The following is a 23,519-nucleotide window of genomic DNA, read 5'->3' as shown; positions in this document are numbered from 1 at the left end:
CATTTAAGTCCGCCAAACCAACGACAGCCGCAAGTTCTCAGAATCTTAGGCAGCAACAAGTAGCTTCAACCAACAACGATATTAGAGCAATCTTGGAGTGGGGCGATAACAATTTGGTAAATTTTAACGCTAAAAAAACGCAGGCTGCAGTATTTACGATGAAGACTAACCTTGGTGGCCCGGAGCTGGTTATGGCAGGGAAAACATTGCCAATGAAATCATCTTTTCATCTTCTAGGAGTCGAGGTCACCAACAGTGTGTCCTGGCATGACCTGGCATGATGAGTGCTTTTCAAAACGAAAAAACTGTATACACCAGAATAGCTGCTGACTCTTTATAAGGCTCAAATACGCCCTTCCCTCGAGTATTGCTCGCATGTCTGTAGCTCTGCACCCAAGCATAGTTTAAACCTGCTGGATTCTATACAGAAGAGAGATATTCGTCTTATCTACAAACCAGAACTGACAAAGAGTCTGGATAGTCTGGAGCACAGGAGAAAGGTGGCTGATCTCTATTTATTTTACCGTTATTATCACGGTAAGTGCTCATCTGAGCTGGCAGGCCTGATTCCACCCAGGGCTGTTCCGGCAAGAAGGACGCGTCTAGCAGTTGCGGCTCATCAACATCGAGTCCACCTGCCTACCCGAAGGACGTCGCTATATCGGGACTCATTCATCTGGAGAACATCTTCTTTGTGGAACGGGCTTCCACCTCACATATTTCCCGACGCATACAACCTACAGCGATTCAAGATAAATACCCACAAATATCTTCGCGCAAGCACCACTCCAAGAGTGACATAGGACTTTCCTCTTGTGCTTGTGTATACCATAAAAAAAAAATTAATAATTATTTTATTCTATTATATTTTTACATGTACTTGTCTATAATCTTTTAGAAATTTTAAGTTTAATATTAGGATTCCAAATGGACGCATATATTCGAGAATATTAATGTGAGCCAATTGTGGCACTCCTAATCCTATTCCTCAAAATTCCCTTAAATTAATTCATTTAAAAATACGTAGTATTCACCAGAATTTTGATAAAAATAAAAAAACTATAAAAATTTAAACTTTTTTCGTATTGACCACTACAATACAATCTATAATATGGGCCTTAAGTCACTAAATGTGATGGATGTGTAGTATTTATTAAAAGTAAATTATCTTGTAATCAAAAGTTAGTACAAGTAAAGCCTATAAAAATAATTAAAATTGAATTGGAGGGCTATGACAATGAAAAAATATTTTAAAAACCCATATGTACCGACTACCAAGCACAGATAAGCAATTTTTCAATCAAGAATTGTATCAGTATCTTCAGAGTAAGAAATACTATGAAATACACGTTTTAACAGGGGATTTAAATATAAACCTTTTTTCCAATAAATATCTAAATGAAGAATACAAGAACATTCTTTTTTTGGATTCCTATCTTACATTAATGAAATTACAAGACCTATATCAGGAACATGTATCGACCATTATTTTGTTAAATTGCATAAAAACTTTTTTTTTAAATATCAAATCTTATATACTTAATTATGATATCACTGATCACTACCCAATAGTATTGATATTAGAGTACAATAAATCAGTAAAAACTCAAATACCAGATCATAGCATTAAAAAATTTATAAATTATGACCAGTTGAAAATGGATTTAGAGCAAGAAACATGATGTTAATATTTACACAGATCATTTTATTAATAAATTAAAAATTTATATAGAAAAAAATACGCATACAATAAAACGAGTAAGGAAAAATTGTGGTAAGCAAGTTTGGGTTGATAAGAAGTTACTTAAGGCTATAAATAATAATAACGATCTTTTAAAAAAATGTATACAACAACCAAATAATGAGCAGCTAAAAGCAGGATACAAAAGGTGCAATAATTTGGTTATTCGCGACATAAAAAAGCCAAAGAAGAATATATATCTTCACAAATAAATAAAAGTAAAAACAATAGTAAGATTAATTAGATAAGTTTGTGTTGCAGAAAGAACACCGAGCAAACGCAGATAACAAATTTAAAAAGTGAGAATGGCGATATTATTTCTGAAAATAAGGCACTGTCAGAATATTTTAATGACTTCTTTAGTAACATAGGACCAACATTAGGCTCAAAGTTTAATTGTCAAGAGAGTTGAAGAGTCTATGTTTCTGTTTTTGACCGATCAGCAAGAAGTTGAAAAAACAATACACCAAGTAAAAAATAATAAAGCACCAGGGCATGACAATCTTCAATCAGAGACTTTGAAAAAAATTTCCAAATATATTTCACAGCCTTTATGTCTAATAACAAATGTATGCTTTAGTTTTTCCGGATGTTCTAAAATTGGGCACTGGTATACCACTTCATAAATCGGGGTCTTTGGATGATGTAAATAATTTTAGACCAGTTTTCCTAATTTCGAATGTATCCAAGATAATTAAAATGATTTTGAAACAAAGAGTAAATAACTTTTTAAAAGAATATAAGATCTAATCCCCAAACCAATGTGGGTTTCGGGAGAAGACGTCAACCGAGGATGCCATTACTAAATTAACGGAACAGCCTTATGACGCATTGGATGCAAATAAACTAATCTTAGGTATATTTGTAGACCTAACAAAAGCATTTGAAACGGTTAACCACTCAATACTTTTAAAAAAATTAAGAAGTTGCGGCATTCGGGGCGTAGCTAATAAAATTATCGAAAGTTATTTGACAGGTAGGAAACAAGTGGTAAAAGTTAACAACACATATAGCGAAATGAGAGATTTTAAATGTGGAGTACCCCGAGGCACTGTAATGGGACCACTTTTATTTATTATCGCTTATATTTGCCGACGACACAGTTGTTGTCTACACAGGAAAAAATGTCTACAGCAACGTTTAAAGTTTATGTAAGGTAATGGATTAAATAGACAAATGCGGCTATATTTCATCGTTTGGTGAATAACTTGTAGCTTGTTCTTATTATTTTTGCACTAACAGAGCGATAACTTTTATTAAACGTTAGATAATTCTCATGTTCTTTTGTTGATTCCTATGTGCTACTGTAAGTATTTGAATTTAAATAGTGTTGTCTTTTCTTATTGTATGTGTTGTGCAAGATGTGGTTGTCCTTATTTTTAATGTTGTTTTAAAACCGGCAATAAGAATAATTGAATATGGACAGATACAAATAAATTATGAATGATGTATTGAAATACCATTGATAAAATATTTTCTCGGACTAGACAAGAAAAACCCGATATTGACTTTTAAACCCGAATTAAACTATATATATCCCTAAAGAAAAAGTATCAACAAGCTTCTAAATAGAACAGCTTCGGTACTAATCGCTTATTTCTTCCTTGTACTTGTACGTAAAGTAGAATAAGTATTTTGTATTTAAATTTTGTAATTTTGGAAATAAACGTATTATTATTATTATTTATTAATTCAAAACATTGTTTACAATCTTGCATATCTGCAATAGTTTGTAATTTTTGAACAAGAGTTATTCTCCTCTGGCTTATTTAAATTTTTTTGGATATTTTCAAAAGTTGTTTGATAATACTCCTGTAGTACCACCACCGAAATAACTATCACCGCCTGAAGACTCTGCTTTGAAATAAGCGTGCTCTGGTCTATTATGTTCAATTTTTTTGTTCACGAGTATCGTAATGCTAGAATAGAATAATTTGATTCCTTCATTTTAAAGTATGACACTGGGAACATATTTTATTTGTAATACGGTTGTTCTTTCTTTTTCAATTTTCATCTAATAGCAATATATTGATGTATTATTCCTGCTGTTATGTTATGCCTTCTAAGGCAGTCTATTGATGCCAATTTGTTCTATTATTTCAGAGGATTTATAGCAAATTCGGCAAGTGCCTGTCTTGATCTTCAGCATTTGGCTGCACTGGTACACTTGTTGTAGACAAGCTTCACGCTATATCATCTCTAAGGTAAGTACCAGTACGTCGAAATTAAGGTGATCCTTAAGGTGATCCCCATTCTAAGTGTTCTGTATCTTCTCTGCTTGGGCATACCTTAAGATTGATTACCTTTTTTTCCTTATCTCAGCCGTATTTAGGATAAAGGGAGGCACGATTAACTCTCATCTCTAGTTCTTGCATCTTTTTTTGAAATTGTGCCAACTCTTCTTAAACTGTTGCTTCAAAATTGTTTCTATTCCATCTCCAGATCTTCTTTACGTTGTAAATCTCGTTCCTCTTATTTTCTGTCTCGATCGTCCTGTTCTTTTCTTAAGTCCATCGTTTAAGTTCAGTTAAAGTCTTGTTTTATGTTCTTGATTTTTGTCTCGATCTTCATTTTCTTTATTCAGGTAATCTTTAATGGTCTTAATGCCGTCCTCATTCTCGTTTTTTAGGTCTGATTTATTTATCTTTAATAAATCTTCCTATTTTTGGTCTCGCTCTTCTTACTCTTCCCTCTGTTTACAGTCTTGTTCTTTTCTTTGTTTTTGGTCTAGTTCCTCTTGTTTTGGTAAAAAATTTGTTATTTACTGAGGTGGATATGCAGCTGCGAAGCCTACGAAGAAACTAACTAAGTAAATTTATCTAATCAGTAGTTATATATTCATAGCAATATAATATTGCAATTACCTAATATTTTACCAATATAGTTTCTTGTGTGTTGTTCCAATTTTTTTTAATTTTTAAAGGCAATTAAAGAAAAAAATTGAAAAGCTTGGATTTTTTTGATCCAACTAAACCCTTAAAAATTATAGTTTTTATTTGAATTAAAATAAATACAGTGCTTTCATTTTAAAATAAACCAGCCTTATTAATAACTCCTTAGAAAAAAAAAGACATGTTGATCACTATTCGCTGGTATCTCAACCGATTTAATATTTTTTGGAACTGTTGAATAGACATTTTAATGCTGCTTACAAGGACGTGTCACACGATGGGGGATCCCATTTCACATATCAAAGTGAGAGTAGCTGGAGATAAGAAGTGACTGAGAGAATTTTGTCAAATACAAAATTAAACGTCCTCCTGTATATCTAATTTGACGTGTTTGGTTTTTTGTCATGTATATCTAAATAATTGATCTGTTAAGGAGGTCATAAAAAAACCAAAAGCTGTAATACAATTTGATAAAACCTGTAAGAATTTAGATTTAGACCTTAGTTCCACTTTTTTTTCTATTCACTTCAATTTTTTTTCTATTCATTTCTATTCAGTCAGGTTGAAAATTATCGACTTTTAATAAATTCTTTATTTGTTACGCGGTTTTATAAATTCACATTCATTTTAATATTATCTATTGGCCTTTAAACCATATTTCTACGAAAAAAAGCCACAAATCTTTTTTGTAATAAAATGAGTAAAAGTACGAATTTGTGCCCTTAACATCAATTAATTTATAGAAATCTTACGTGTGGTTTATCTAACAAATTGCTCTATTATAACTTTATTAAATGCTTAGAAATTATTTGATCCAGGTTCTTAAATTTTCAAAAAAAGAATTATATTTTTCCACGGATTTACTTTTAGTCATTATAACATATCTTGAAAAGTAAATTTATAATATGTTTATTAGATTCTAATTCCACCATTTCTCTACTTTTAATAAATTCATTTTCTTTGACGACTTTATATAGGTACTTTTTTTGTAATATTAGATAGCTCTAAATTATCTAAAATGCCCCAAAGTAATTCCAATTCTATTTATTACATAATATATAATGTTGATAAGCCATTATCAGTGCCAAAAAACACTATAAAAAATATTCCGTAAGAATAAGACCTTGCAATTTTTTTCAGTATTCGGTAACCTTTAAATTCAATGCCAAAGACAATATAATTCTATAAATTATTTATCTAATTCAACCCTTTACAATAAAACTATTATATAGATCTCATGAAATATATAGAAATTACCCTTACTCAGCATAAAAATTGTATAAACTTTTTTCCTTTATAAATGTCTTCCTTTTTTCCTTTTTATGGATTTATCTACTTTCTTTCATCATTATGTATCCTTTGTCATAGAAAGATCAAATTCACCGTTTTCAAGGAAACAATAACATTTGAAGAGTTGTTCTAAATCTAATAGCCTCCTTTATTACAATATATAACCTCACTATAGGCTTGGTTCTTTGAAACTATTGACTGTTCAGATAATTAATCTTAACTTAGAACACAAGTGGAACAGTGCTTCTCATGAATTTCTAGGTCGATTAATACTCGGAATCCCTAGCTTTCCTGTAAGCGTCTTCAAAAATTAGGATTTTAGAATTGATATTAAATATTTCTCCATCTATACAAATTATTTGTCCTTGATAATTACATAAGCAAAAAAATTGTATCATTTACGTTAATTACTAGTCTTAACTATACATATAACAAACCCTGAAAAGTGACTATGACCTTTCAATTCTTATTCCATCGATTATAAAAACCCTGGGGTCAATATAAAATTTTATATTTTTTTTAGACTTTAATTCTACTATTTCTCTATGTATACTTTCGTAATATCAGCTAATCCTTAACACCTTTTTTCTGTTAATAATAATGGAGCAAATAAATTTTAAGAATTTGTTTATTTATAAAATAGAACACTCTATTATTGGCTCCTCAAAATCATCTATAGTCTCAGAATGCAATCACCATAAATATTCCACTAATTTATATGATCGGGGCCCCAACGATAAAAAAATTGAAATAGAGAGAGAAAATGTATGTGTATACTTGTAAAGGGTTTGCTATTCGTTAAAGTTGGTCCATTTTAGAGTTTTCCTGCAATCATACTAAAAAATATATATTTTTGTAAATTATATGTGGTTAGTAATTTGCTAAAAGTACTTGCGTATTTCACTTCAATTAGCTATGTACTATTTTAAATTATCGAAAATGCTTCAAAATAATTCCATTCCAATTCTATTTACTACATGCCATATATCTAATAGTCTAAACTATTTCTGAGTTGATGATAAAAATCTCCAGGTTCTAATACGATTTAACCAAACCTTTAAAAAATAGTCACTTTTTTTGACCATTTCTTTGAGTCTAAGATGTACAGAAATTCGCTGCATTAATAAATTCATTCCTTTTTACGACTTTACATATTTTTTTTACTATTCTTTTCAGAAAAAAGCCTACTAAATAATTTTAATAAATGAAATACACTACCTGTAAACACAATACTCATCATTAAATAATTTTAGTCTAAAAATTGGGAAATAATTTTACCCCTTATCAATATAAATAATGTAGTAAAAGTTAACGAGCTATTTATCTAATGAACCCTCTAGTATAATCTTAGTATAGGCATTTTATAAACTCTTTATTTAATACTTTTTAAAAGTTTTTAATTGATCTCTTTTGATAATTTTTTTCTAAAATATATGTAAACTGTACTTATTAAATTTATTTCACTCTGTAGCTTTATAATAAAAGAAAGCATCTTTTATTATTTGTTGACCTGACTTCTCAGAAAAAAAGACTAAAAAATCCGTTTTGGCCCTCAATGTCAATAAAGCAATAAAATGTTAGAAGTTGTTTATCTAATAGGAGCCTCTATTATAAGGTTGTTACATGCTCAACACCCCTCGGTGACTAAAATGGGTTTCTTTAGTAGCACAATAGTGCAATAATTTATATTTTCCAGTTCATTTAGCTCACTTCCTCTTGAAACAGACGTTTTAATTCTATAAAGAATTTGACACCTGATAAAATGTACTGCATTAGGGGTGGTTTTTTGATTTTATAAGTTTATTAAGTCTAAGAATAATTAGGTTTCCTACAATTCTCTATTAGGTTTTTATTAAATTTTTTTTTCTTTCAACGAAGATTATCCCAAGTTTTTAAATTCAGAATATCAAAGTTTTCAAATTTCGAAAAGTATAACGAAAAATTTATTGTAACTTATCCAGAGATATTTGCAAAATTTAAAAAATATTTTAATTATAAATTGGTTCGTAAACAACTTATCCTACGTACAACTGTAACCCGCATCATTATAATAGATACTTTAAATATAGTCTTCCAGGATATATTTGGTAAGAAAATCCCATTGCTTGTAAGCTGCCAATACTTATTCATAAATTATTAAAAGTCAATATCAGCAATTCTATTTTTTCCTTATAAAAAGAAAAAACTATGCAATTACCCAAAAATATCTAAAATAAAAAAGAACTGAACCCTTGCTTCTAGGCTAAGTAAAACTCCTAGTAGAAACATCACTGTGTCCTTCTTAAATAAGTTTAATTTACAGGGTTGAAAAAGAGCTATTTCCTGTAGTTCGAAAATCGGCGGAAAATGTCAGCGAAGCTCTTCCGCTGACAACGCGTGGTCAACATTATTTACTTAAGTCATTGGATCCACAGGAATTATTTTTTTAATAATTGTAAGTTAAAAATTATATTTCTTTTAGTCTTTTTCTCTCTCATTGTCTTTCTAATACCACTGGTAATTTGTGTACGTATACAGGGTGTTTCAGAAGTATGGGATAAAACTTCTAGGGGTTGTTTAGTCCAACAGTAGAATCCATTTAAGTATAGGAACTCATGTCCGGAAATGTGTCACTACGCCACTACGGCCCTAAGACGCGTTTAAATTTAGAAAAGAGATATTAGGATTTAGGATCTGATGCATTTATTTTTACTTTTTGTATATGATACCATCACAACGATTGTTCAAAATGTCTTCCTCCAACCTCAATACACCGATTTAAACGCCGCACATGATTTCGGCAGACTCCACTAAAAATTTGATCCTCGTTTTGAATGATTTCAAATGCTGCTGTTATTTGTCTAATTAAATCTAGCTCTGATTCTACTGAAGTTTCGTAGACTAAGGACTTTACATGTCCCCACAAGAAAAAATCGAGCGACGTTAAATCGAGTGACCTAGGAGTCCAAGAAACTGCTCCACCTCTGGCAATCCAATGGTGCCCAAACCGCTGAGCCAAATACTCGCGTACTTGTACAGCAAAGTGAGCCGGCGCTCCATTATGCTGAAACCATATTTGCTGTCTAACGTTTAGTGGAACATTTTCAAGGAGTTCTGGGAGAACTTCCTCCAAGAAACGCAGATAAATAGGTCCTGTTAACCGTTCCGGTAAAAGGTATGGCCCAATTAAATAATCATCAACAATGTCTGCCCATACGTCGACAGACCAACAATTCTGATGTTTTCTTGGAAAAATTGCATAATGATTTTCTTCGTCCTAAACATGGCTATTCCTACTATTAAAAATACCGTCTATTGTGAAAAAGACTTCATCCGTCCACAAAACATGTCGTAAAAAATTTGGTTGTGCAATGATGTGATTCAGAAGCCAGCGACAAAATTGAACTTTAGGATGATAATCGGCTGCAGTCATACCTTGATCTTTGTGGAAGTGGTAAGGATGGAGTTGTTGCTCGTGTAGTACCCGCCAGACAGGAGCGTTACTCGTATTTATATTCTTAGCGACATCACGTGTGCTATTTGATGGTTCATCGGCAACTCGCTGAAGCACCTCTTCTTCAAATTCGACCGTTCTTACGGTTCGAGCAACACCAGTATCATGCATCTTGGTCTTAAACATGCCTGTCTCAGCGAGCCGCCGATGAACCGCAATAAACTTTTTGTATCCAGGATGCTGTCGTTCGGGATAACGTTCATGATACAACCGCGATGCTGCTCGTGCATTGCAGTTTGTTGCTCCGTATGCCAAATGCATATCCGCCAATTCTTGATTGGTAAAGTTTTCCATTAGCAATAAATATTTAAAAATTGTAAGCTATAAAATTTTTAAACATGACATTGAGAATTGACATGGATAAGCGTTGATTTTAAATAATTGTTGTTATGGTATCATGTACCAAAGATAAAAATAAATGCAGCAGATCTTATGTAGGTAATTAATATTTTTTATAAATTTTAACGCGTCTTAGGGCCGTAGTGACGTCCGGAAATGTGTCACGCATTTCCGGACATGGGTTCCTATACTCAAATGGATTCTTTCGTTGCACTGAATAACCCCCAGAAGTTTCATCCATAGTTCTGAAACACCCTGTAGATGCAAATATGTGCAAATATAAAATCACCTTATATGTACACAAGGCCTGTACGGAAGGGAGGGCTCTGGAAGCCGGACACTTTTTTCCCCAAACAAGATCATGAAAAATTTCCTTAAGAATTGATATATTTAAATTGATTGATAATGAAAAGGCTCTTAAAATCTCAAGATAAAAATTTCCAGTTTTTAAGATTCCAAGGATTATATTTTCGAGTAAATACACACACCTGAATTGCGACTCGTTGTATCTTTGATGTCAACAAAAAGTAAGAAATTATCAACTTTGATTGTTTAATTATCTCAATTTAGAATATTCCTTCGTATTATCTTGCGTATAAAATACACATCTATCAAATATATAAATAGTTGGATTTCAAAGGAATTTTAATGGGATTTTTTTATCAGACTCTCTAGGTAAGTACAACAAATTTGTTTGCATATATATTTATTTTTATCTACATATCTTCAACATAATCATTAAAGTTTCTTATTAATGAAAATGCCTATAGGAGATATATGTAGGTCCAATACTAAAGCCATAGCAGCTCAAGTGGAACTTTCTCATAGTAAAATGTGGAAGAGAATACGACAAGGACAGTATTATCCTTATTTTTATCAACGGGTACAAGCGTTACAACCTAGAAGAGTTGTACATTGTCAGTGGCTTTTAGAACAGCACGGCAAAAATGAGGATTTTACGAAATTAAGTTTGTGTACAGGGTGTCCCAAATTCGAGGGTGACCAGTCGGATATCGGAATCCGTAAGAGTTACGGTGTCGGTTAAATGAAGGCAAAGTTGCGCAATTTGGCAAGTACTAGAAGGAGTAATCGGACATGCAAGTACGATACCTAATTTTAAAGGCAATTAAAAATACTTTTTAAAAATGAGAATATCCAATATAGCGCCCATAGAAGTTGATGATGATCGAAAAAAAAGAAACGTCGGATTATGTTTTTTTGCGTCATTTGCATTTGTGCATAAAAAGTGGCAATGAAAAACTGTTTATAGTTTTCCGATATCTCTTTAAATAAAGTCGGTAGGAGGTAAAAACGATTTTGACAATTTTCGATTTTTTTCGGATAACTCCGAGAGTATCCGGAATTTTAAAAGTTTTTAAACGTCATTTTTTTAAGCTTCAAATTGCGCAACTTGGCCTTCATTTAACCGACCCTGTAAATCTTATGGTTTCCGAAATCCCAATGGTCACCCTCGAATTTAGGACGCCCTGTACAGACGAGACCACATTTACACGAGATAGACTACATTTCTACAACAATCATGTTTGGGCAGTAGAAAATCCGCATGCTGGAAGAAGATGTAATTTTCATATAGATTTTAATTAAATGTTTGGCTAGATTGGTAAAGTCCAGTGCAACGATATATTAGAATGATCACCCGTCAAAACACCAGCATTCCACCTGCCAAACAATGTAATCCACCTTCTATTTACATTGTTTGACAAGTAAAATGCTGGTGTTTTGACGGGTGACCATTCTAATATATCGTTGCACTGGACTTTAAATAGCTTGCTTATTGGACCTTACTTTTATGTACCTCGACCGATCGGTACAATTTATTTAAATTTTTTTCGATACTATCTGCCATAAGTATTAAATGTAAGACATGTTCCTCTAAATGTGAGACAGAATATGTGGTTCCTACATAATGCCCCACTTTCAACAAGCGGGCACAATTTTGAACAATTTTTGTAAAAACTTTAACCAGTTAACTTAATAACGATGTCTTTTAAATAATGTAAAGGAACTCTCTTATTAAACAACTTTTATAAAAATAATTTTTGGTATATTTACTTCTTTTGACGAATTTTACGAGGTGTTAATTAAGTGAACTTTCAAAAAGGCCCTGTATATTATTTAAAATCCATATTGTAAATGCTTGGAAGTAGAATGCAATTTCTTTCCTATTTTTTTGTTGATGAAGATTCAAAAACACCCATTCAGTAATATAATAGTAATACAGTTCATATATTGTGGTATTTGATGACTGAAACCAGTCAAACTAGTGAATTGAGGCAAGAACTCCAGTTCACCAAAATTTTTTACCTAAGTGGCAGTTCTCATATCTAAAGATAATAAGGAATTTTTGTTGTATTTAGAAGATCCAATATATTTTAATAGTTATAAGTATGAGTAGGAATATTATTTATTGTTTATTTGAAAAGTTTTTGATCAAAAAAATGCTAATAAGTAATCTGTAATTTTTTTAGGTCCCAGAATTTCCAATAAATAAAATTTAAAATAAAACTGGTTGAGGTAAAACGATTCTGAAGCAGGTTGTGGGAGTTGCAAATTTGCATATTGGTAAGTGAAAAAATGATTATAGGGAGTCTCTTTTTTAAATTGTTGTCGAGGCCCTGAAAACTTCTGGAAGAAGGGCTGCTGATAGAAATAAAATTACAAACAAATTTTTATTTAGATGTTGACATGATTTGGTATGACTAAAATATTTTGTAGTTTATTTTTCAAAATATTTTAAAATACTTTTGTTGTTTTGTAATTATGTAGTAAAGCTTTAAAACATATTTTGAATTAAAGAAACTTTTATCCATTTTCCCATATAGCCCTTTGTAATATGTTTTGGGTTAATATTCTGTTTATTATAACTTTTTATATTATATGAGTAAATATTAAGTATGTATTAAAATTTAAAATAGGTCTTAACATTTTTATTGTCTAGTTATAGACATTTATTAAAGTTACGAGAATCATGTTTTCTTAGTAGAATATTTTTTTGATCCCTCCATCATTTATTTTATAGCAAAAAAATCTCTAAGAAAATCATATCGTAATTAAGATGTTTTTAAGAATTTATATAAGCATCTCAGCGCTATCTGGAGGACCTCTCCTATTTTGATATACAAAATATATTTTTGGAACACCTTTCTTATATATCCCTTTGCATTGACAAATTATTCGTCTAGTATCCATTTTATTCAATGGTCCTATGGTGGTTCATTTTTGTGAAATTTGTATCAGCCTATGAATATCCATAGGATTTTCTGAATAAATTAACGGATGCGCGTTGGTCAATTATATTATTTTACAAAAAGAGGAAACCTTTAGATGTCCATACGTAACGCGTAGAAGCCAAATCGAGTATTAATAGCATCGGCAACACCGCAAATTAGAATGACCTGGTAAAAACTAGTTCAATTGATAAAAAAAGACGATTAAAATTTGATATATTTCTAAACGTAAATAAAGTATAAATTTGGTAAATTTCTCGATTACGTACCTATTTTTAAGCGTTATTTCGTTTTCGCATTTCGTAATCACCAATAAAATGGTTTATGAAGGCTGGATATCGCCGGAACAGAAAAGGAAGCTTTTAAATTTTATGGAAGAACGTTTAGAAATTAAATTTGGTTAATTGACGAATAATTTCACGTTTAAGACAGTCCAACAACTATGGCTGCAATTATCAGATCTGCAATTAAGGCCCTTTCAAGAGCCAGGAAAGAGTGGAGGCAATAAGTATCCAGTTTTTGTAAACAGTTTTTATTCTTACTTTACTGATACATACATGCGTCTATAAAATAAACATGTGTTATATAAATTGTTGATTTATTATATTAATATAATTGTGAACAGGATTTTCCACCCAAGTGCTGGAAGTCTCCTTAAAAAGAAAACAACCAGTTAAGGTCCAAAGACTAAATAATGCACAGAATTTAAATGTCCAATATTTCAGAAGAGAGGGATGCAACAGAAACCAAAAATCTAGAACAAAATTATTTATAGTTAAATTTATATAAAAGAGATGTTGTATAAAAGAACCTATTGCTAACAGCAATGCATTATTAGTAAGTCATTTCTTTAAAAAAAAAATTAGTAGTTGTATTTTGAAGATATGCATGTAAGTGTAATAAAGTAAGTAATGGGATAAAATATATGCAACTAATTTGTATTATTTTTTTTTATTTCTCTTTAATTCCTTATTATTTAGCTTTGAGTTATTAGAGAGATTTTTGTTAATATGCCCATTTGTAAAAAAATGTATTTTGTTCTGTATTTCTCAACTATTAGTATGTATAATATGATTCCTCCTTTTTTATTAATGAGTGATTAACTTACAACTAGGTTAATGTAGTATTTTTTTTAATTTTCAGATTTTTGAATAGTATTATGTGAGTTCTGTATTTCTTAGTAATAAATCTGTAATTCACTTTTGTTTGTATATTATAAGGTAAATATAGTTTTTTCCATTTGAATATTGTCTTATTTCCTATAACATTCACATTAGTTTGTAAGAAAAAGAAAAATAAAAAAAGCGTTTTATCTTATTATTACCCTCATTAATACTTGGCTTTAAAATATATATTGTTCTCTTTGAACTAATGCAATCTAATAATAATTTTTACTCTAGCAATAAAATAGCAGCATTATTCTCATAAATTTCATAATTAACATTTATTTGCTGATCTCTTTTCCCAAATTAAACAACAGAACTGTTGTTCTTAATGCATATATTGTGTAAAACACTACTCGCTTTTATAATTCAGGTGCATTCGGTGGCTTGTAGTGCAATACTCTGGGGCATAGGAGGCAGCCAAATCGTAATTTTAGCACTCCATTATATCTGTCTTTAGTTACTCTTATCCATTTTTGAGCTATATTGTATTTATCTTTAGGAATATCTAGTTCAGCAATAAGAATGAATGTTAGCATCCATTGCTTTACCTATGTCCAATATTATGAATTATTCTTATATTTCTCATGGATCTGTAGAACTACTATTGTTAAAAAACAAATTATAATGGGTATTTCTTGGATACATTGCACAAATATTGAAAATTTTTAATTAAAATTAGAAAAATCTTTGTTTATCTTAATTTGTTCAGATAGAGATAGAAAACAAAAATATGAAAATATCAGTTTTTATTTCAATAATTGTTCAAAATGTTGCCCGTTTTTGGCCAAACAATGATATAGGCAATATTCAAATTCCTGACGGACATTTTCAAAAACATGTTGTGGGATATCATGGCAGCTGTCGATGATGCGTTGACGAAGTTCATCCAAACTTTCAGGTTGAGGAGTAAACACAATATTATAACATTTCAAATGAGCCCATAGAAAAAAGTCTAACGTTCCTCCTCATTATGTTCTTCCCGTTCGGCAATGGCTAGAAATTCTATTTAGGAATTCAAAATCTTTAATATTTCGAAGGGGCATCAAAAATGAGATAATATATATATATATATATATATATATATATATATATACTCTTTAATTTATTTATTAACGATATTTTTAGTATTATCAAATTTTGCCAATTCCTATTATTTGCAGACGACCTGAAGCTATTTTTACATATTTTAAACTTGTCTGATTGCCTGATGTTACAATCAGACATAGATTCTCTATATAATTGGTTTGTCTCTAATGGTTTACATCTTAATAAGGATAAGTGTTTTATCATTTCTTTTGCTTAATCTAGAAAAGTTGTCCCATTTGTCTACCACATAAATGGTAATATACTTTCAAGAGTATCGCTAATTAAAGATTTGGGGGTGTTGTTTGACAGTTTCCTGACTTTCATACCCCATATAGATAGTTTGTCTAGTAAAGGCCTTCGTACTCTTGGTTTTATAACTAGAAATACTCAAGACTTTTCAGTAGCTGCCTTCAGAGTTTTATATCTTACACTTATTCGTAGTGTCATGTCTTATTCTTCCATAGTCTGGTCCCCTTATTATGCTTACTATATTATATTAAATTTCTTAGGACTTGTGCCTGGCGATTAAATGTACGAGATGAGTCTTTATTGGAACTTAAGTCAAGGCTAAATATGACTTCTCTTGAGGGCTATCGAACTAGGTGTGATATGAAATTTCTTCACAAGTTGATTAATAATGCTATTGATTTCCCTGAATTGTTATAGCGGATAAACTTCAGGTGCAATACCAGAGTCCTTAGAGAGACGTCCCTTTTTCTGGTTGAATGTCCCCATATAAACTATGCTAAATTTTCTCCAATTAATCGACTCCACATGCTGGGAAATAGATTTAGTCAGGCTTTTGACTTAGTGGATTTAAAGCTTTCAAAATTTAAGAGGTGTCTGAGTGAGTTTACTCATTGAGTACTATGTGTTAAGTATCATATAAATTTGATTGCTTTTACTTTTCTTATTTTGATTATTTTACCGGTATGTTTTTAGTTGTTTTATATATTTTTTTTTTACTCAACTGGGGAAAAATATATATTGTATTCATTTTTTTTTGGCCAAGGTTAGAATTGTGCTTAAACTTTTCTGGATGTTTTATCTTATTTGTATATCTTGGGCTGCTACATATTAATTTACATTTAGATGGATATATTGTTGATTTATAGAAAATTTGGATATTTAATAGATTAAGTTCATTATATATCTTATTGATATATTTGTTGGTGGCAGAATAATTATATACATTTAGGGTTAGCATATAATTTATTTTGTAGTTTTGTTAGAATGGGGACATCCCGTAAATAAATAAATAAATAGTAATCATTACAGGTATAATCTGCTAAGCGGCCATGATAGCCGTGGTGTTGTTTTCAATTTCGCCATTTATTTTTTCTTTTTACAAAAGCTATGGAGCTTATAAACTTTGTTAATTTTATTAATCTCTATGAGTGGGATAAAATAATCTCAGCCGAATACAAAATGCGTTGATTAAAATATTCATATTTTATAATTGTATTTAAACAGTCTTAGAAGCTAGTAATAAAACAATAATATAACATTAATAAAATATTTTGCTTGTAAATGCTTTATTATAGACTGGAATCAATTTTATAATCCTATATAAAACTATTAAATGAGTTTAATGAAATAAAAATATTTTATTAGCGTGGGCCCTTTTTGAGTTTATACACAATTTTTAATTGGGTATAAGAGCAAGTTTAACGATAATAAAGTTTTTTTGTAATGTTATATAGCGTGCTATATGATAATTTCACATGACTACCCACAGCACAAATGTGCTGCTTGGTTCGTTGTATAAAGGATAAAAAAAATCTAGATAGGGGAGAAAAGGGACAATTGAAACAATTTCCAAATATTTATGTTTTTCTCTTAGAGAAAATCATATTTACAGCTAAAAAATTTTTTACAAGGACATTTATTAATTCCTTGTTTATTTTAAATCAGGTTATTTTACTTATTATATAATGCCTGTAAGATATTAAAGGAAACATATAGCCTTGTATATTGTTTCAATTGTCCCGGAGACGGGGACAGTTTAAACACATACCAGGGACAGTTGAAACACCATTAAGAATAAACAAAATATTTATTTTAATACTGAAATAACATTCAATTTAGAAATACGAAGAAAAAAACATTGATACATATAATTTTTACACTTAAATAAAACCAAATTTTTTATTCAACAGTTTTAAACAACATAATAATTATCCTAATGCTGAAATAAAGATAAATTAGCAAAGTAGAATATTTATTCTGACATGCAGTTATGACAGATATACAAATCTTCTTTACGAGTGCATTCTACATGTGACCATTGGTGGCAATCAATGCATTGCACCCATTCATACATATATACCACCCATTCATACATCATTTCCAAACATACTAGACAAAAACAGTCTTTATTGTCACTGCTGCTATCGTCCTGACTATTCTGTTTACGATTTTTTTGGACACTGTTGTTTTTGATGTATTTTTTGGATCACCAATTTTTTTTTCGCTTTCTTCTTTTTTTTTTGCTTCATATTCTTGTTGAATAGCATCTTTTTCTGGTGTGTCCGTATAAACGGTGGATTTTCTACTTTTGCGTTTGCCTGTAGATTTTCGAGGAAGAGCTTTTGGTAACGGCCTTATTAGCTCAGGTGAAAACACATCCAAAGAGAGGTTAGAGGCTGACTGGACACTTGTGGATGCAACTGGAGGCGGGGTGCTTGGTGGCTCTAACGAAACAGTTCCGCTCGTTGACGCTCTTGGAGAGTTAGAATTTACTAATTTTGGAAAAGAATCAGTGCTGCTTAAACCTTTATTCTCTCTTGAACCTACTGCCTGGAGTTCTTGGGGGATATTTAACTGCAAATTTTCGGGAGCAGGTCTGTCAGTTACATATGATGAAGCAAAATCTAACGCCGTAAAAATATCTCGATTAAACCGCCATATGCCAGTGCACTGGAATCCAGCAACAATATTAGATTATGCTAAAACCATAGAGAGACTCTCTTTAACGATGCTGGGGATGTTATAAATTGTCATCATTTTGCCTGGGTTGTTTCTCATCCAAGAATCGCAAGTTGAATTTAAAGCCTTTTTAAATGGACCATAAATCGATCGATCCAAAGGTTGTAGTTTATGTGAACAGTGTGGGGGAAATGAGAGGACAACAAACCGTTTTCTTTGCAAAAATCCAAGCATGGTATGCTTACATGAGATTGATGATTATCTATTAAAAGCAAAACTTCAATTGAACTGTTGGTGTGTTTTTGAAAGTGTCTTAAGTATAGCAAGAATTCATCTTCTTGCATCAATCCACTAGCATTTCCTGCTCCAATGCACCCAGGTGGACCGTCACGAACGAAATGATCCTGATATCTTAATCTTGGAAAGATAAAGATTGGTGGGATGCTATTTCCAATTGTATTTACCGCTATTGCCACTGTAACCAAAGTGCCACGTTCTCCTGATGTAAGTGGCCCTATCTGTTTGCGTCCCTTTTCTGCTACGATTTTAGCAGGTTTTTGTACCGTCGAAACACCGGTTTCGTTTATATTATAAATGTCCTTCGCTTGGAATTTATATCTGTCTATTACCATGGCAAGATTGTCAAAGAAAAGTTGTACATTTGTTGGGTTAAAACAGGTCGCTCTTGAAAGGCTTGTAGCCTGGGGACAACGGATTGATAGTTCAGGATTACGTTTCATAAACCCGAAAAACCAATCTTCTCCTGCCAATGAATTTTTAGTCCATGATATTGGGCATATTCAATGAATATTTTACGGCTATTTGGTAGACCAGTTTACGTATTTCTTTTGGCGATAGACCGTAAAATATTTGAGATGCCTTTATTATGTATTTAACAATGGATTTTTCCTGCTCAACGTTAAATACTCGTCGTACGCACCTATATCCCATTGTTATAGTTTCAGTGGACCCTTGTTCAATAGATTCTTTCTTTTTCTTAATAAATCTGCCTAATGTAACATGATTCAGTTCAAACATATCTGCCGCAGACCTTACGGATGCTCTATTTTTAATAATCTCCCTATACGCATTTTCGTAAACCAAGTTGGATTTGGTACCTCTATTTGTTTTCCTGACCCTTTCATGTGGCATTCTAGAACAAAATAATAGCCCTCAGAGAGTTTGTTACAATCAGTTAATCAGTTTACGCAAAAATAATACCAAAAGCCTTCTATAAATTATGTTTTAACTGTCCCCGTAAAATTATTTACATTTTGTTTCAATTGTCCCCTTCAGGCTTTTTTTAACAAAATATTATTTTTCTTTAAACTCTTTAATTTAAACTAACAAGTTTAGGCTGCTTAACCTAAGCAAAAACATAAAAAAATTGATTAAAAACAAAAAAGTGGTTTACTTACACTTAAATTTCTTGTTTCCACACTTTTTAGATGAAACGTAAAAATTACTTTGTTGACATAAAATAAGAGAGCCGAGCGCAAACAAACCAACTTTGCTCAACTGCTAGTTTCACACTGTCGAGCAGAAATCTGGAATTCGTCAAACGTTGTGAGGCTGCGTACACGAGTTTTTACCTTTGCGTCTAAAAAAAATGGCGACTGTTTCAACCGTCCCCTGTTTTAATTGTCCCCGGTCTCCTCTACCTGCTAAAATATGCTGCTAAGTCTGCCGTCTGGAGGGAATTTAACTAACAAGAGTCAAACTAGTCAAACATTTGACAATAGCATATTTTGTTTTTAAAAAAAGTAGCACAGAAATACGAAAACCGCAGAGCTCTATCTCCTACAGCAACCGAGATAACCTATAAAGAATCCAAATTTGGACACATGTTATCAAGGATCATTCTTGTAATTAATTTAATAAAAATAATTAAGATAAAATTTAGTAACTTTTTAAATATTCCTGTTTTAATACATCAAGTTCTAAAATGCCAGCTATTAATTTTTTGGTTAAAATTTATTGTTAACTATTTTGAAAGCTACTCAATAAAATCATCAATAACAACATCTTATATGGCTTTGAAATTAGAATACATATAACTAGTTTTTCGAAAACAAATTTGACAACTATTTCACATTTATAAAAAATTTTTGTCTATATAAACTTGATATCATTGTAACATAGTGAACCTTGATATATATAAAAATTGGAAAGACTTTTCTATTCCAGACGTTACAACTAACTATAACAATAGTACAATTAATGCATCTGATGGGTTCATGACATACATAAGGGATGATATTGAATATAAAATTAAACACACTATTCTCCCTATTTTGAAAATAATGCTAAGTCACCTTTTGTTCTCTATTAATTCAATTATGTTTTTCACTCATAGGATGTTACAGATCGCCAAGTACATCTCAATATTTCTATCATAAATGATCTAAATAATTTGCCAAGAGCAGATAGTATAAGCATAGTGGTCGTTGATTTTACCATTGATATTTTAAATACATCAAGTTTTGTGAGTTTTATATATGTTAGTATGCTTCTTTACTATGGTTATACCTCACTTATTTATTCATACACTAGAGAAACACAAGATAGTAAAACATCTATTATATTTTCTGCTCCATACTTATTCATAAATAAAGAAGACATGTTCACTTAAAAATATTGATTATGATCTTTATGTCTTAGAAACTGGTGTGACAGATCATTACCGAACTTACCTAGAAATTTACGTTTACCAAGACAACCCAAGTAATAATAATAACAAGAAAACGATTTAATTTTAAAATTTTTGAAAAAAAAAGTTTATAGACTTTGTAAAAGAACAATCTTTGCAAGAATTATATCAAATACAAGACTTAAACTTAGCATATCAAATTTTTCTTGACATTTTCACTGCTACTAAAAATAAATGTATATTTAAAAAAACATACTTATAAAAACAAAAAAAAAATAAATCCATGGATATCGGAAGGATTAATCACCTTAATTAAAACCAGAGATTGATTATAAAGAAACCTAACAACTCCAAAAAATAACTATTATACATTACAGTACGACAAACTTAAATTTAAAATACCTAATACTATATTAAACTCTATGGCCTTAACTCCACTAGCTATAAATGAGCTTATCATACATATTAAAAAAAAAATAGTTCTCCAGGTTCAGAAAGGATAACTTCAGAAATAATGAAGTTGAGTCATATGCATGTTGTCTCTTAGGTATATTTTTGACCTAATTTTTTATCTACTAAAATTTTAGAAGGCTTTAAGTCATCAATTATTAGTCCAATTTATAAAAAAGGATATTAAAGTGATATTTCTAATTTTAGGATAAATAATCTGATTTTAATAATCACATTTTCTAAAAGTGCTTAAAAGAACACCTATCTAATTTCCTTTTTTGGTGGCAAAGTGCTCCAAGCATTGTGCAGATTAGTGTTTCCCAACGCAAAGTGCTTCGACCTATATACATATTATACAGTGCTTTCATTTCAAAACGATCCACCCTTCATAACTTCCTTAAAAAAAAAAAAAAAAAAAAAAAAAAAAAAAAAAAAATTCACATATTAAAGTGAGGTTAGCTGCAGGTGAGAAGGTGATTGACAGAACTTCAGTAAATGCATAATTAAACGTCCCCCTGTATATCTAATTTGACAATTTTTTTTTTTTTTTTTTTTTAAGAAATTTTTTCTTAAAAAGAAAAGAAAGGGGCGGATTATTTTGAAATGAAAGCAAAATATACAATTTATCCTATACATTAACTCTCTATTATCCTTAAAGATTAATGGTCCTTAAAGTCCTAATATTTGAAGACACTGCATGGAACAAAGTGAGAACGAAGGTTGAGGATGAGATTACTATTGTATATCTCCACGCAAGTTGCATATTCTGTAATAAACTTAAGGTGAAAAATTATATCAACCATCAGTATAGAACAACACAAACAAAAACTAAATCAAAGGCAGCTACATACCATTTCGCAAGCTTGATAGAAACCAAAAATATGTAGCTCAGTTATGTAGGAAATAACAATTTTTAATAAATTACTCCAATATATCAATAATCAATTAGGGTATTACTAAATAAAAGAAAGCTTTCTGAATGTTGTAAAAAATTTATTTATGAAATTTTTAATATCTTAATAAGCCTACTGTTAATTTTAATTATTTATCAATTTTTTTAAAGTTATTAACTCAATACAAAAGAATTTAGGTTGTGAATGCTTATTTTCAGTTATTTTTTTTTGGTGTAGGAAACTTTAAATCAGAGTTAATTACAGTGCTTTCATTTTAAAATGTCTTTACTAAGTCCTTGAAAAAAAAAACCTGTAATTTTATATTTGACAAAGTTCTGTTAAGTCTCTAGATATACGGGTATTCTCATCCGCCATATTGGTTGATGCGAGGTGGGTAGCAACAACACACGGTTTGCGGTGAAAAAATCGCCATAATATTAATAAAATAAAATTTATCTTTGATATTCCTTGTTCATTTATATCAACACCAGGAATAAATTCCACTCTGGAGTCAGTACATTTTTCGAGTGAATCAATGTGACCAGATTCTTTTTTACCAAGTTTGTTAAAGTATAACAGCGATCAGCGTTAAAATGTAGATCAAAAAAATACGAGTGCCATCACATATAATATAAAAATATGAATTTTATTAGAATAACAGAATAACAATTTTAAATTTGTTGTTTGTTTGCATGCGACATCAGGAATGCTTTTTGTATACTTCCTCGCTTTTGGTTAAGTTAATCTTCAATAAACTGATAAAGTTGGATATGTGAAATCGTCAACAACTACGTGATGACAGTCACGACGAAACGCATTTACGCCGTAAAAAAACATTTCTCCGATCATCAATGGACAAAGTCGCACAAATCTCGCACAACACTATTAGACCCTCGAAAACATCCACAATTAACAATTTCCTTATAAAATTGCGAAATTCGCAGAGCGATTTTTTCGTCTAATATGTCTTTTCGGGTTCCTACTGCTTACGTACACTGTGTCCTATTTTGGATGAGATTGCAGGGTATCTCTGTCATTTTTTAAGATACAGCTTTGAAGTTTTCGCGACCGTGTATCACTTTTTTGTAAAACTTTTAAACTAAAAAACAGAAATATTCCAAATACATTTGTTCTTGAAATACAGGGCGAAATCTAAAATGTTCACTTTTCGAGATGTTATTATTTCTCAGGCCCTGCATAAGAGAAAAAAAAATGAAAACTGCTTATAATAGATATTTTCAGTGGCGTATTAAAAAAAAATTAAGCACTGTTTTCAAGATTGGGCCCAAACTTGGTATTTTTTAAATAGAACAAACACCCTGTATATTTTAAAGTAGAATTTTT

The 23,519-nt window shown here is 30.8% G+C and overlaps 1 long non-coding RNA gene across 1 annotated transcript in view; it reads right to left on the bottom strand.

Annotated features, from left to right (window-relative positions):
* Window positions 1–13,608: 13,608 nt before the first annotated feature.
* Window positions 13,609–23,519, bottom strand: part of LOC126741129 (uncharacterized) — a 67,598-nt gene continuing 57,687 nt past the window's right edge. Inside the window, exon 3 of the long non-coding RNA XR_007662119.1 lies at window positions 13,609–13,756. This is a non-coding gene — a long non-coding RNA (uncharacterized LOC126741129). The remainder of the gene's footprint in view (window positions 13,757–23,519) is intronic.

Source organism: Anthonomus grandis, chromosome 1 (genome assembly GCF_022605725.1).
Source record: "Anthonomus grandis grandis chromosome 1, icAntGran1.3, whole genome shotgun sequence".
NCBI classification, from domain to species: Eukaryota; Metazoa; Arthropoda; class Insecta; order Coleoptera; family Curculionidae; genus Anthonomus; species Anthonomus grandis.
Note: the sequence above shows the minus strand (reverse complement) of the source record. Positions and strands in the feature narration are given on the sequence as shown.